The sequence below is a fragment of the Lissotriton vulgaris genome, chromosome 1_1 (genome assembly GCF_964263255.1).
Source record: "Lissotriton vulgaris chromosome 1_1, aLisVul1.2, whole genome shotgun sequence".
NCBI lineage: Eukaryota > Metazoa > Chordata > Amphibia > Caudata > Salamandridae > Lissotriton > Lissotriton vulgaris.
Window position 1 is genome coordinate 1368683815 of NC_141685.1, and position 14790 is coordinate 1368698604.

General features: G+C 50.8%; 1 non-coding gene across 1 annotated transcript; it reads right to left on the reverse strand.

The window, feature by feature from the left end:
• Window positions 1-6084: 6084 nt before the first annotated feature.
• TRNAS-AGA (transfer RNA serine (anticodon AGA)) lies at window positions 6085-6166 on the reverse strand. Its single transcript has one exon. It is a non-coding gene; the product is annotated as a tRNA-Ser (tRNA).
• Between the last annotated feature and the right edge of the window lie 8624 nt (window positions 6167-14790).

The following is a 14790-nucleotide window of genomic DNA, read 5'->3' on the forward strand; positions in this document are numbered from 1 at the left end:
CGAGAGAGCCAGGGTATAATAATTTGAAGCGTTTGCACCAGCGCTAATGAAGGACGAGAGTTATAGCAAAGATATGAAAGGGGGAGCGATAATAAATATGTGATATGGCAATAGTGACACCAAAATAAGCCACCTATTTATAAAACCGACATGGAAGAAATACTAAAGGTTAACTTCTGAAATTGTAGCCGATGTTAAAAAGATTCTTGTTGTCGGCAGGATTCGCACCTGCGCAGGGAGACCCCAATGGATTTCTAGTCCATCGCCTTAACCACTCGGCCACAAAAACTGACTGTAAGGCGTGTGCACATAATCTGTATGCAAGTTTTCAAGGTGTCCCACAGCAAATTCCTGATATTCTGCAATGCACTTTTTAAAAATATTTTTTTCAGCAGGCACATTCTCTCCTAAAAACAAAAATTGCATGCGTATATCTCTAGTTTGGAATACCATAGGCTTGCATGCATACTCTCATGGGTCACTCAAGTTTTTTGGACCCTATTGCACTCTGTTTTCGTGCTGCTTTTAGTATATGGCCCATATTACAGAAGTCTACCATCTTTGAGTATTTGAGGCTCCTTTGTAAGTGCTTTATATTTTTTCCTTGAAGAGCTATATAATAAAGGGGTCCGGGAAAGATTGCATTTATGGAAGATAAAAGAAGGCCCACTTGTCTCACCAAATGCTGTAGAGAAACCTGATGTTTTACTCATGTTATCCTTAGTTCGTTTTTGTTAGACCTTGCATTCTTAAGGTGGTCCCAACCCCACCTTATTGCTTTTCACCTCCGCATTTTGCTGTATCTTTTTGTTGGCCTTAGGACTCTGATCACTTTATCGCTACTAATCAGTGCTGAAGTGCACGTGCTTCTTCTCTAATCATGTGTATAATTGGAGGATACCTGACTGACAGATTTAATTTACTTGAAACCCCCCTGTAAAGCGGTATACCATATACCCAGGGACTGATTGTGCCGCCCAAAGAAATAGCATTTCAAACCTGTCTCAAGCCTGCTACTGCAGTGCCTGTGCTGCAGTGTACTGCCACTTCGACTTGGCATTTAAAACTACTTGCCAAGCCGTAAACTCCAATTTTATTACATATCAGTAACCCCTAAGGTAGGCCCTAGGTAGTCCTAGGGTCATCATGCTATGTAAGTAAAAGGTAAGACATGTACTGTGGTAGTTTGTATGTCCTAGTAGTATCAAACAGTCTATTACATATTTCACTACTGTGAGGTCTGCCCCTCTCATAGGTTAGCATTGGGTATTCCCTTATACTTTTTGGGGGGTAATTCCATATCAGAGAGGAGAAGCTTTATTTATTTATTGATAAATCCTGTCTACTGGTGAGGTTGGATTTAATCTTACTATTGTATAAATGCCATTTTTAGAGAGTGAGCATTTCTCTGTACTTACTGCTCTATTTGCATGAAAACCTGTCTTCAATTGACGTCTGGATTGGGCTGCGAGACAGCTACATATGTGCATTCCCTGTAGACAGCCACAGCACAGGTCACTCAACTGCAACTGCATTCATCTGCATTCTGATTGGCCTGGGGGAGAGCTCCGCTCCCCTTACCGCAAATATGTTCAAGAACGATAATTTATGTCAGTAAGTACAGTATACCTACATCTTATAATCATGTGTGTTTAAATAATTTGTCGTTAGATTGTTTAAATATTGAAAAGGATCTGTTTTTAATAGACATTTTACAAAAACAACTGGTACATTTGGGAATTCTGTAAAGGGAAAACCCAACTGCCGTGACATTGCCAACCACAATGCCATGACTCGGATTCGAACCGAGGTTGCTGCGGCCACAACGCAGAGTACTAACCACTATACGATCACAGCGAGCTACTTGGGCTCAATAACGTACAGTGACATGAAGAAATTATAATTCGGAACACTCAGGGCTACTCCTGTGATAGGCTGAATGTGTTCATTGCTTCCTCTTTCCTTATACAAAGGCTTTATCTCCTCAGTGGTTGATAGGCTGAAACCGTTTCCTGGCTGCCTGCTTGTGAACTGGCAGGAGTCAAAGATCACACATACACTGTTGGGCCTGTGATGGGACACCAATGCAGAGAAACACACCTGGCGCAGATATTCTATTCTGTTTATTAGACCTGCATCTCCCCTGTACCTCCTCAAGCCATCTGTATGTGAAGCAAGAAAGAGTTAAGGAACGGTCCATCTACACCTTTATTGGGAGGATGCTGCCGTGAGCTCCTCCCAGCTAATCACACAAACAGCAGTAAAGCAAGATAACTACACAGTTAGGGGGGACTGCATGGTTAGGTTTTTGAGGAATTATTGAAACTGACCTCAGTGACCCATAATCAGAGCTGTGGCTAATGACTGCATGCCTAATTATGATGAAGCAAGCACCATGGCTTGTAGGGGCCCCACAACACACTTTTCTTAGCTCATTGAATTAAAGTATAAACTTCTGCCATGTGTGAGTGGTAAAGGCTTGTTAATTTTGTTGCTTTTCAAATTCACGTCTGACAACAAGACGAAGGAACATTGGGGCATCAGACGCTTTGGAAAGTAGCCACCAACCGCAGAGAAAGAGAGAAAGAGGGAAAAGGCAGTATGAGGTGTGGAGAAAACAGCAGCAGGTACAAGGAGCTCAAATGAGATTAATGGCGCCTAAATAGAGCACGTAAAGGAACAGTTACAAATCTAAGAAAAGGGAAAGAAAAGACTAGGAAAAAAACAGAAAGAGCTTGTAGATGAAATTCTCTTCCAGGAACAGCAGGTTAAGAGAAATTACACAGGGAGCAGTTAAGCTTGTTACACGGGGAAGAATAGAAAAGAAAATGCAGTTTTATGAAGTGTGTTTGCCTAATCCAGCTAGCACTTTTATTTTATTTCTCTATTTGCTTCTTTTATTGGTAAAGTAAGTTTCAAGTGCATGCACAGGTATGACCGAGAGAGCCAGGGTATATTAATTTGAAGCGTTTGCACCAGCGCTAATGAAGGACGAGAGTTATAGCAAAGATATGAAAGGGGGAGCGATAATAAATATGTGATATGGCAATAGTGACACCAAAATAAGCCACCTATTTATAAAACCGACATGGAAGAAATACTAAAGGTTAACTTCTGAAATTGTAGCCGATGTTAAAAAGATTCTCGTTGTCGGCAGGATTCGAACCTGCGCAGGGAGACCCCAATGGATTTCTAGTCCATCGCCTTAACCACTCGGCCACAAAAACTGACTGTAAGGCGTGTGCACATAATCTGTATGCAAGTTTTCAAGGTGTCCCACAGCAAATTCCTGATATTCTGCAATGCACTTTTTAAAAATATTTTTTTCAGCAGGCACATTCTCTCCTAAAAACAAAAATTGCATGCGTATATCTCTAGTTTGGAATACCATAGGCTTGCATGCATACTCTCATGGGTCACTCAAGTTTTTTAGACCCTATTGCACTCTGTTTTCGTGCTGCTTTTAGTATATGGCCCATATTACAGAAGTCTACCATCTTTGAGTATTTGAGGCTCCTTTGTAAGTGCTTTATATTTTTTCCTTGAAGAGCTATATAATAAAGGGGTCCGGGAAAGATTGCATTTATGGAAGATAAAAGAAGGCCCACTTGTCTCACCAAATGCTGTAGAGAAACCTGATGTTTTACTCATGTTATCCTTAGTTCGTTTTTGTTAGACCTTGCATTCTTAAGGTGGTCCCAACCCCACCTTATTGCTTTTCACCTCCGCATTTTGCTGTATCTTTTTGTTGGCCTTAGGACTCTGATCACTTTATCGCTACTAATCAGTGCTGAAGTGCACGTGCTTCTTCCCTAATCATGTGTATAATTGGAGTATACCTGACTGACAGATTTAATTTACTTGAAAGCCCCTTGTAAAGTGGTATACCATATACCCAGGGACTGATTGTGCCGCCCAAAGAAATAGCATTTCAAACCTGTCTCAAGCCTGCTACTGCAGTGCCTGTGCTGCAGTGTACTGCCACTTCGACTTGGCATTTAAAACTACTTGCCAAGCCTTAAACTCCAATTTTATTACATATCAGTAACCCCTAAGGTAGGCCCTAGGTAGTCCTAGGGGCATCATGCTATGTAAGTAAAAGGTAAGACATGTACTGTGGTAGTTTGTATGTCCTAGTAGTATCAAACAGTCTATTACGTTTTTCACTACTGTGAGGTCTGCCCCTCTCATAGGTTAGCATTGGGTATTCCCTTATACTTTTTGGGGGGTAATTCCATATCAGAGAGGAGAAGCTTTATTTATTTATTGATAAATCCTATCTACTGGTGAGGTTGGATTTAATCTTACTATTGTATAAATGCCATTTTTAGAGAGTGAGCATTTCTCTGCACTTACTGCTCTATTTGCATGAAAACCTGTCTTCAATTGACGTCTGGATTGGGCTGCGAGACAGCTACATATGTGCATTCCCTGTAGACAGCCACAACACAGGTCACTCAACTGCAACTGCATTCATCTGCATTCTGATTGGCCTGGGGGAGAGCTCCGCTCCCCTTACCGCAAATATGTTCAAGAACGATAATTCATGTCAGTAAGTACAGTATACCTACATCTTATAATCATGTGTGTTTAAATAATTTGTCGTTAGATCATTTAAATATTGAAAAGGATCTGTTTTTAATAGACATTTTACAAAAACAACTGGTACATTTGGGAATTCTGTAAAGGAAAAACCCAACTGCCGTGACATTTCCAACCACAATGCTGTGACTCAGATTCGAACCGAGGTTGCTGCGGCCACAACGCAGAGTACTAACCACTATACGATCACGGCGCGCTACTTGGGCTCAATAACGTACAGTGACATGAAGAAATTATAATTCAGAACACTCAGGGCTACTCCTGTGATAGGCTGAATGTGTTCATTGCTTCCTCATTCCTTATACAAAGGCTTTATCTCCTCAGTGGTTGATAGGCTGAAACCGTTTCCTGGCCGCCTGCTTGTGAACTGGCAGGAGTCAAAGATCACACATACACTGGTGGGCCTGTGATGGGACACCAATGCAGAGAAACACACCTGGCGCAGATATTCTGTTCTGTTTATTAGACCTGCATCTCCCCTGTACCTCCTCAAGCCATCTGTATGTGAAGCAAGAAAGAGTTAAGGAACGGTCCATCTACACTTTTATTGGGAGGATGCTGCCGTGAGCTCCTCCCAGCTAATCACACAAACAGCAGTAAAGCAAGATAACTACACAGTTAGGGGGGACTGCATGGTTAGGTTTTTGAGGAATTATTGAAACTGACCTCAGTGACCCATAATCAGAGCTGTGGCTAATGAATGCATGCCTAATTATGATGAAGCAAGCACCATGGCTCGTAGGGGCCCCGCAACACACTTTTCTTAGCTCATTGAATTAAAGTATAAACTTCTGCCATGTGTGAGTGGTAAAGGCTTGTTAATTGTGTTGCTTTTCAAATTCACGTCTGACAACAAGACGAAGGAACATTGGGGCATCAGACGCTTTGGAAAGTAGCTACCAACGGCAGAGAAAGAGAGAAAGAGGGAAAAGACAGTATGAGGTGTGGAGAAAACAGCAGCAGGTACAAGGAGCTCAAATGAGATTAATGGTGCCTAAATAGATCACGTAAAGGAACAGTTACAAATCTAAGACAAGGGAAAGAAAAGACTAGGAAAAAACACAGAAAGAGCTTGTAGATGAAATTCTCTTCCAGGAACAGCAGGTTAAGAGAAATTACACAGGGAGCAGTTAAGCTTGTAACACGGGGGAGAATAGAAAAGAAAATGCAGTTTTATGAAGTGTGTTTGCCTAATCCAGCTAGCACTTTTTTTTTATTTCTCTATTTGCTTCTTTTATTGGTAAAGCAAGTTTCAAGTGCATGCACAGGTATGACCGAGAGAGCCAGGGTATATTAATTTGAAGCGTTTGCACCAGCGCTAATGAAGGACGAGAGTTATAGCAAAGATATGAAAGGGGGAGCGATAATAAATATGTGATATGGCAATAGTGACACCAAAATAAGCCACCTATTTATAAAACTGACATGGAAGAAATACTAAAGGTTAACTTCTGAAATTGTAGCCGATGTTAAAAAGATTCTCGTTGTCGGCAGGATTCGAACCTGCGCGGGGAGACCCCAATGGATTTCTAGTCCATCACCTTAACCACTCGGCCACAACAACTGACTGTAAGGCGTGTGCACATAATCTGTATGCAAGTTTTCAAGGTGTCCCACAGCAAATTCCTGATATTCTGCAATGAACTTTTTAAAAATAATGTTTTTTTCAGCAGGCACATTCTCTCCTAAAAACAAAAATTGCATGTGTATATCTCTAGTTTGGAATACCATAGGCTTGCATGCATACTCTCATGGGTCACTCAAGTTTTTTGGACCCTATTGCACTCTGTTTTCGTGCTGCTTTTAGTATATGGCCCATATTACAGAAGTCTACCATCTTTGAGTATTTGAGGCTCCTTTGTAAGTGCTTTATATTTTTTCCTTGAAGAGCTATATAATAAAGGGGTCCGGGAAAGATTGCATTTATGGAAGATAAAAGAAGGCCCACTTGTCTCACCAAATGCTGTAGAGAAACCTGATGTTTTACTCATGTTATCCTTAGTTCGTTTTTGTTATACCTTGCATTCTTAAGGTGGTCCTAACCCCACCTTATTGCTTTTCACCTCCGCATTTTGCTGTATCTTTTTGTTGGCCTTAGGACTCTGATCACTTTATCGCTACTAATCAGTGCTGAAGTGCACGTGCTTCTTCCCTAATCATGTGTATAATTGGAGTATACCTGACTGACAGATTTAATTTACTTGAAAGCCCCTTGTAAAGTGGTATACCATATACCCAGGGACTGATTGTGCCGCCCAAAGAAATAGCATTTCAAACCTGTCTCAAGCCTGCTACTGCAGTGCCTGTGCTGCAGTGTACTGCCACTTTGACTTGGCATTTAAAACTACTTGCCAAGCCTTAAACTCCAATTTTATTACATATCAGTAACCCCTAAGGTAGGCCCTAAGTAGTCCTAGGGGCATCATGCTATGTAAGTAAAAGGTAAGACATGTACTGTGGTAGTTTGTATGTCCTAGTAGTATCAAACAGTCTATTACATTTTTCACTACTGTGAGGTCTGCCCCTCTCATAGGTTAGCATTGGGTATTCCCTTATATTTTTTTCGGGGTAATTCCATATCAGAGAGGAGAAGCTTTATTTATTTATTGATAAATCCTATCTACTGGTGAGGTTGGATTTAATCTTACTATTGTATAAATGCCATTTTTAGAGAGTGAGCATTTCTCTGCACTTACTGCTTGTTAGACGGGGACCTGGAGGGTCGGCCGAGGACAGGGGGAGAGGCCTCCGGTGAGGGCCGTCTCCAGCGATCGTACAGACAAGTAACTTCCCCCCCCACAGATGGACACCACACAAAGATTAGGTCAACACTCTTTATATGCGATTCTTGAAGCAAGGATATCAGCGATACAGTGAGATCGGGACACGAGGGTCCTCTCAATTCTAGTCTCTGGAAGGGGAAGGGTAGCGGGACAGTCTTGGTACCGGTCTGGTACGGGTTGGCAAGATGGGTACCTCACAATCCTCGAGCTCGGAGTTCTGGAAGGTCGGGCCGCGGCAGCGCCAGCAGGCTAGGATGATAAGTCTCACTTGAGAAGGGCCGCGGCAGCGCCAGCCGGCAAAGGCGATGGTTCACACAAGGATGGGCCGCGGCAGCGCCAGCAAGTCCCGACGAAGGTGTAGGTTGCAGAGGGCCGCGGCGACGCCAACAGGCAGGAGCGATGGTTCACGAGGATGGGCCGCGGCAGCGCCAGCAGGTCCCGACGAAGGTGCAGGTTGCAGAGGGCCGCAGCAGCGCCAGCAGGCAGGAACGATGATTCACAAGGCAGGACTGCGGCAGCGCCAGCAGTCCGTCAAGGATGAGTTCTTCTAGGTGTCTCTCGACTCCAGGATACAACTGCCTTCCTGCTCTGGAGCTGCCCCAGTTATAGGTCTGGCGCCCCTTGATGTCCGGACCCTCGCACTTGGAGGTCGGGAGGTCCGGGATGAGGGAGTCCAGACACCCAGCGGGGGGTGGAGCCAGCGCCCGGGGAGGCTGGGGGGGATCGGCACCTGGCAGGGGAGAGCCATCGACACTCTCTTCTCCCATTGACCTGCCAAGTGGTCTCTTCACCTCCTGGGTGGATGGTGGTGCCTCGATGTTGGGGCCTGGCCAGGCCCAGGGCTGAGGTCAAGCTGAGGCCATGCGGCCTCGTGGTGCAGTGTCCAAGATGGCGGCTGGGCCGGGGCAATGCTGCTGATGACGGCCCGGGCCGGCCGATGTCGGGGTGTTCGGGGGGCAGGCATCCCGTTGGAGTGGGCTGTGGGTTGCTTCTGTGGATTGCCGGGTGGTTCTTCTGCTGGAACCGGTATAGCCGGTGCTCGGGCCTTATCATGCGGTGGAGGGAGCGGCCCCTTCACGAGGCCTGTCCAACATGCGTCCCCCCCAGCTGAAGGCAGGGAGAGTCACCCATCTTCCTGGGTACTCTCCTCGCCGAGGAGGAAGAAGCGTGACAGGCCGTCTGCGTTGGCGTGGTCCTGGCCTGGGCGATGCTCCACAGAGAAGTCCATCCCCTGCAAGGAGATGGACCATCGTAACAGTTTTGGGTCCTCCCCCCGCATCTGCATCAGCCATTGCGGGGGTCGGTGGTCTGTCTGTACCCTGAAGTGGGTACCGAAGAGGTAGGGCCGGAGTTTCTTGAGGGCCCATACCACTGCGAAGGCCTCCCGCTCGATGGTGCTCCAGCGCTGCTCACGAGGCAGCAGGCGTCGGCTGATGAAGGCCACTGGCTGGTCAACTCCCTCGGCGTTGAGTTGAGAGAGTACTGCCCCAATGCCATGATCTGAGGCGTCCGTCTGGACGATGAACTCCCAGCTGTAGTCAGGGGCCTGGAGCACGGGAGCGGTGCACATGGCGGCCTTCAACTTCTCGAAGGCCGCTTGACAGTCCGGAGTCCAGTTGACGGTTTTGGGGTTCTTCTTGGATGTGAGTTCTGTGAGGGGCCCCACAATGCTGCCATAATCCTTTACAAACCGCCGGTAGTATCCGGTGAGCCCTAGGAAGGCTCGGACCTCGGGTTGGTTGACAGGGGGTTGCCAGGACTGGATGGCAGCGATCTTGAGCTGAAGGGGGGCCACCAGACCGCTCCCTACTTGGTGTCCGAGATAGGTCACGGACCCTTGGCCAATCTGACATTTGCTGGCCTTGATGGTGAGACTGGCCTGCTGGAGGGCGTGCAGGACTTCTCGGAGGTGGTGGAGGTGGTCCGCCCAGTGACGACTGTATACAGCGATATCGTCCAGGTAGGCAGCGCTGAATTCTTCGAGGGCCGCCAACACCTGGTTCACGAGTCGTTGGAAGGTAGCTGGAGCGTTTTTCATGCCGAATGGCATCACTTTGAAATGGTAGTGGCCATCCGGGGTAGAGAAGGCGGATCGTTCTTGGGCTCTGGGGGTAAGGCCGATCTGCCAGTAGCCTGCTGTCAGATCAAAGATGCTCAGATAGCGGGCAGCCCCCATGCGGTCAACCAGTTCATCTGCCCGGGGGATGGGGTGAGCGTTGGTTCGGGTGACAGCGTTCAGGCCCCGATAGTCTACACAGAATCGGAGCTCGGGGGCGACGCCCGGGGCGGCAGCCTTGGGGACCAGTACGACTGGGCTGGCCCAGGGGCTGTCAGATGGCTCGATCACTCCTAGGGCCAGCATTTTAGAGACTTCGTCCTGGATGCAGGTGCGCACCCGATCCGGTACTCGGTACGCCCTGTGTCGAATAGGTGGACTATCCCCAGTGTCCACGTCCTGAAGGCACCAGGGGGTGACCCCTGGGGTGAGGGAGAACAGGTTCGCAAATTGCAGCAGGAGAGCCCGACAGTCTTGGCGTTGTTCCGGGGTCAAGGCGTCGGAGAGTCTGACCCCTTCCACTGAGCCATTTTTTTCACGGGTCCCCAGTAGGTCAGGGAGGGGCTCGGAGTCTTCTTCCGTCCCACTATCTGATGCCATCAGTAGGCTGAGCTCCGAGCATACGAAGTGGGGTTTGAGTCTGTTGGCGTGGAGGACCCGGAGGGGGTTCTGGGGGGACTCCATGTCTATTAGGTAGGTGACAGGGCCCTTGCACTCGATCACCTTGAAGGGTCCTGTCCATTTGTCCTGCAGGGCACAAGGTTCGACTGGAGACATCACCCATACTTGCTGGCCGGGCTCGAACTCAATGGAGGAGGCATGTTGATCGTACCATTTCTTCATGTCCTCCTGACTGGCCTCAAGATTGGCTTTGGCGAGTTCCCTGAATCGCCGGGTCTGGTTGTGGAGGGTCAGGAGATACTTATATACATCCGGAGGGGTCTTCTGGGGGGCCATCTCCCATCCTTCCTTGACCAGGCTGAGGGGGCCCCGGACAGGGTGTCCGTACAGGAGCTCGAAGGGGCTGAAGCCGAGGGATTTCTGAGGAACTTCTCGGTAGGCGAAGAGGAGGCACGGGAGCAGCACGTCCCATTGGCGACGTAGGGGTTCTTCCAGGCCCATGATCATTTCCTTGAGAGTGCGGTTAAACCGCTCGACCAGTCCGTTTCCTTGCGGGTGATAGGGGGTCGTGAACCGGTAGGTAACCCCGCACTGCTGCCAGAGAGACTTCATGTACTTTGAGATAAAGTTCGTGCCCCTGTCGCTGACGACTTCCCGGGGGAAGCCCACTCGAGAGAAGATCCCCATTAGGGCTCGGCCTACCATGGGTGCTGTCACGGTCCGAAGAGGAATGGCTCGGGATAGCGGGTGGCGTGGTCCACCAGGACCAGGATGAACCGGTGCCCCTGTGCTGTTCGGGGGTCCAGGGGCCCCACAATGTCTATTCCCACCAGTTCGAACGGGGTGGTGACGATGGGAAATGGTTGCAAGGGTGCTTTGATTTTTCGGCCGCTCTTCCCGCTGGCCTGGCAGGTGGGGCAGGCCCGGCAGTGGTTGGAGACATCATTTCGCATTTTGGGCCAGTAAAAGTGTGTTACCAGGCGATTGTATGTTTTGTCTTGTCCCAGGTGTCCAGCAAGGGGGACATCGTGCGCTAAGTTCAACAGGAAGTCCCTGAAGCGGAGGGGCACCACCAGCACCCGGCTGGCCCCCAGCTCAGCAATTCTTTGCTCGCTGTAGAGCAGGTCATTGTCCCAATAGATCCAGTGTGCCCCTGCGGTGTCTCCTGCGCTCTGGGCGAGGGCTTGCTGTTGGAGTCCCTCTAGGGAGGGACAGGTCTTCTGTTCTTGCCGGAATTGTTCCTGGGTGGGTCCACCCTCTTGACGCCACTGGGCCAGTTCTGGAAGGTCCTGGAGCTGAGCGGGCCCTTCTTCGTTTTGCTCTGGGGGATTGGTACTTAGGGCGTCTCCCTCCGGGACGATCGGGGGAGGAGGTTCTGGCCATTCGGGTTCTTCGGGACTGGGGATGGCGCGGGCGGTCATGGACCGGGTCGTTATGCAGGCCCATTCAGGGAGGCCCAACATCCCCAGGTGCTCTCTTCTTTCAACGGCTGCCCAGGGGGAACTTTCGAGGTCGTTTCCCAGGAGGCAGTCCACTGGGGCATCATCGCGGACAGTCCCCTTCAGCATACCGGACACTCCTCCCCACTCGAAGGGGACGCAGGCCATCCGACACAGGCTCTCTGAATTGTCGGCTGATCGGACGGGGCAAAGAACGTTTGGCAAGATCTGCTCTGGGGTTACCAGATGACAGCGGACTGCCGTCACACTGGCCCCGGTGTCGCGCAGGGCTTCGGCCTTGCGCCCATTTATGTTCACCCACTGGCTGTATTTTCTCGTGTTGGCGGGTAGGGGAGCCCGCGGGATCATGTCTCTTTCCCCTAGGCAAACCAGGGACATGGCGGCGGGTTCCCACTCGGGCTGTTCCTGTTCGTATTCTTCATAATCTTCGGGGGCTTGCTCTTCTCCCAGGGCGGCGGCAGCGACCTGGCGGGGTATAGGACTCTGGTTCTTCGGGCAGTTAGGGTCATTGGCATAGTGGCCGGTCCGCTGGCACCGGTGGCAAGTAACGTTGGCTCGGAACCCTGAACGCATCGGGGGGTTTCCCCTACCGGCCGGGGGCGGGGTGTTGCTGGCGGGAGCCGCCGGGACGGCGTCTCTGCCCCGACCCTGGCCTCCTCCTCCTCGGGGGAGATGGGGACCTTGGTTGGTTCGGTTTGGCTCACTGGCCCGGCTTCGGGCAACTCGAGTGCTTTCCCATCGGTCAGCTTCGGCGGCGAGTTGCCGAGGTTCAGTCAGTTTACTATCGAGGAGGTGCTGCCTGAGCTCGACGAAGCAATTGTTGGAGAGGTGCTCCCACACAATGAGGTTAAAGAGTTGTTCGCAGGTGGTTACTTGGCTGCCCTTGATCCACCCCTCGAATGCTCTGCTGAAAAAGTTCACGTACTCTACCCAAGTTGTACCCGGGATCCGTTTGCAGTTGCGGAACCGCTGGCGGTACATCTCGGGCGTGAGTCCATATCGAGTGAGGAGGGCGGCCTTCATGTGGTCGTAGGAGGTCATCTGATGGTCCGGGAGTTGCAGCAGGGCGTCGCGCCCTTCGTTGACGAACCTCCCCCATAACCCGGCTCCCCAGTCACTTCGAGAAATCCGGTGGGAGGTCATGGCTATCTCGTAGGCTTTGAACCACTGCTGGATATCGTCGTTCCGATAATATTCTCTGACGACATCCTTGGGGATGTGGACTTTCGGGTCTGTAGTGCCAGGAGTGTTCGGGCGCTCGGGCACCCCGAGATCTTTATTTTGTTTCCGAAGCTCTATTTCTGCTAGATTGCGCTCATGTTCGTATGCCAGTTTTTTCTCTTCTAATTCCCTCTGCCTTTGTTTCTCTTCCCGCTCCTCTCGGAGCCGTAAGTGTTCCAATGTTATCTTTTGTTCCGCCAATTTCAGTTCTCCGTCCAACCGAAGCCGTGCCAGCTCTAATTCATGGAGTCTGCTTTTCTCTCGTTCTCGGATCTCCTCCAGGGAGAGACCCGATCTCCTTCCTTCTGTCGGAGGGGTGTTCGTTTCCGGCGCCTCGAGGTTTTCGTTTTGGGGTACGGCCATACCCGTCTCTGCCCAAGATTCCAGGGCGTGTTTGAAGTCCTCGTTCGTGCTCAGTCCTGTGGTAGCAATGCCTAGTTCTATGCAAAATTGCTTTAGCTCTCTGTGGTTGTACTCTTCTAGTTTCTCCATCTGGAATTCCTCTGTGGATCCGCTCTCTTTTGTTGTCATTGTGGTTGAGTCGTGGGGTGAGTTACTCTCTGTACGATTACGCGTTGGTTCGGATCGCGCCGCTGGCCACCAATGTTAGACGGGGACCTGGAGGGTCGGCCGAGGACAGGGGGAGAGGCCTCCGGTTAGGGCCCTCTCCAGCGATCGTACAGACAAGTAACTTCCTCCCCCACAGATGGACACCACACAAGGATGAGGTCAACACTCTTTATATACGATTCTTGAAGGAAGGATATCAGCGATACAGTGAGATCGGGACACGAGGGTCCTCTCAATTCTAGTCTCTGGAAGGGGAAGGGTAGCAGGACAGTCTTGGTACCGGTCTGGTACGGGTTGGCAAGATGGGTAGCTCACAATCCTCGAGCTCGGAGTTCTGGAAGGTCGGGCCGCGGCAGCGCCAGCAGGCTAGGATGATAAGTCTCACTTGAGAAGGGCCGCGGCAGTGCCAGCCGGCAAAGGCGATGGTTCACACAAGGATGGGCCACGGCAGCGCCAGCAGGTCCCGACGAAGGTGTAGGTTGCAGAGGGCCGCGGCGACGCCAGCAGGCAGGAGCGATGGTTCACGAGGATGGGCCGCGGCAGCGCCAGCAGGTCCCGACGAAGGTGTAGGTTGCAGAGGGCCGCGGCAGCGCCAGCAGGCAATAGCGATGGTTCACGAGGATGGGCCGCGGCAGCGCCAGCAGGTCCCGACGAAGGTGCAGGTTGCAGAGGGCCGTGGCAGCGCCAGCAGGCAGGAACGATGATTCACAAGGCAGGGCTGCGGCAGCGCCAGCAGTCCGTCAAGGATGAGTTCTTCTAGGTGTCTCTCGACTCCAGGATACAACTGCCTTCCTGCTCTGGAGCTGCCCCAGTTATAGGTCTGGCGCCCTTTGATGTCCGGACCCTCGCACTTGGAGGTCGGGAGGTCCGGGATGAGGAAGTCCAGACACCCAGCGGGGGGGTGGAGCCAGCGCCCGGGGAGGCTGGGGGTGATCGGCACCTGGCGGGGGAGAGCCATCGACATTCTCTTCTCCCATTGACCTGCCAAGTGGTCTCTTCACCTCCTGGGTGGGTGGTGGTGCCTCGATGTCGGGGCCTGGCCAGGCCCAGGGCTGAGGTCGAGCTGAGGCCACGCGGCCTCGTGGTGCAGTGTCCAAGATGTCGGCTGGGCCGGGGCAATGCTGCTGACGACGGCCCGGGCCGGCCGATGTCGGGGTGTTCGGGGGGGCAGGCGTCCCGTTGGAGCGGGCTGTGGGTTGCTTCTGTGGATTGCCGGGGTGGTTCTTCTGGTGGCACCGGTAGAGCCGGTGCTCGGGCCTTATCATGCGGGGGAGGGAGCGGCCCCTTCACGAGGCCTGTCCAACACTGCTCTATTTGCATGAAAACCTGTCTTCAATTGACGTGTGGAATGGGCTGCGAGACAGCTACATATGTGCATTCCCTGTAGACAGCCACAACACAGGTCACTCAACTGCAACTGCATTCATCTGCATTCTGATTGGCATGGGGGAGAGCTCCGCTCCCCCACCGCAAATAT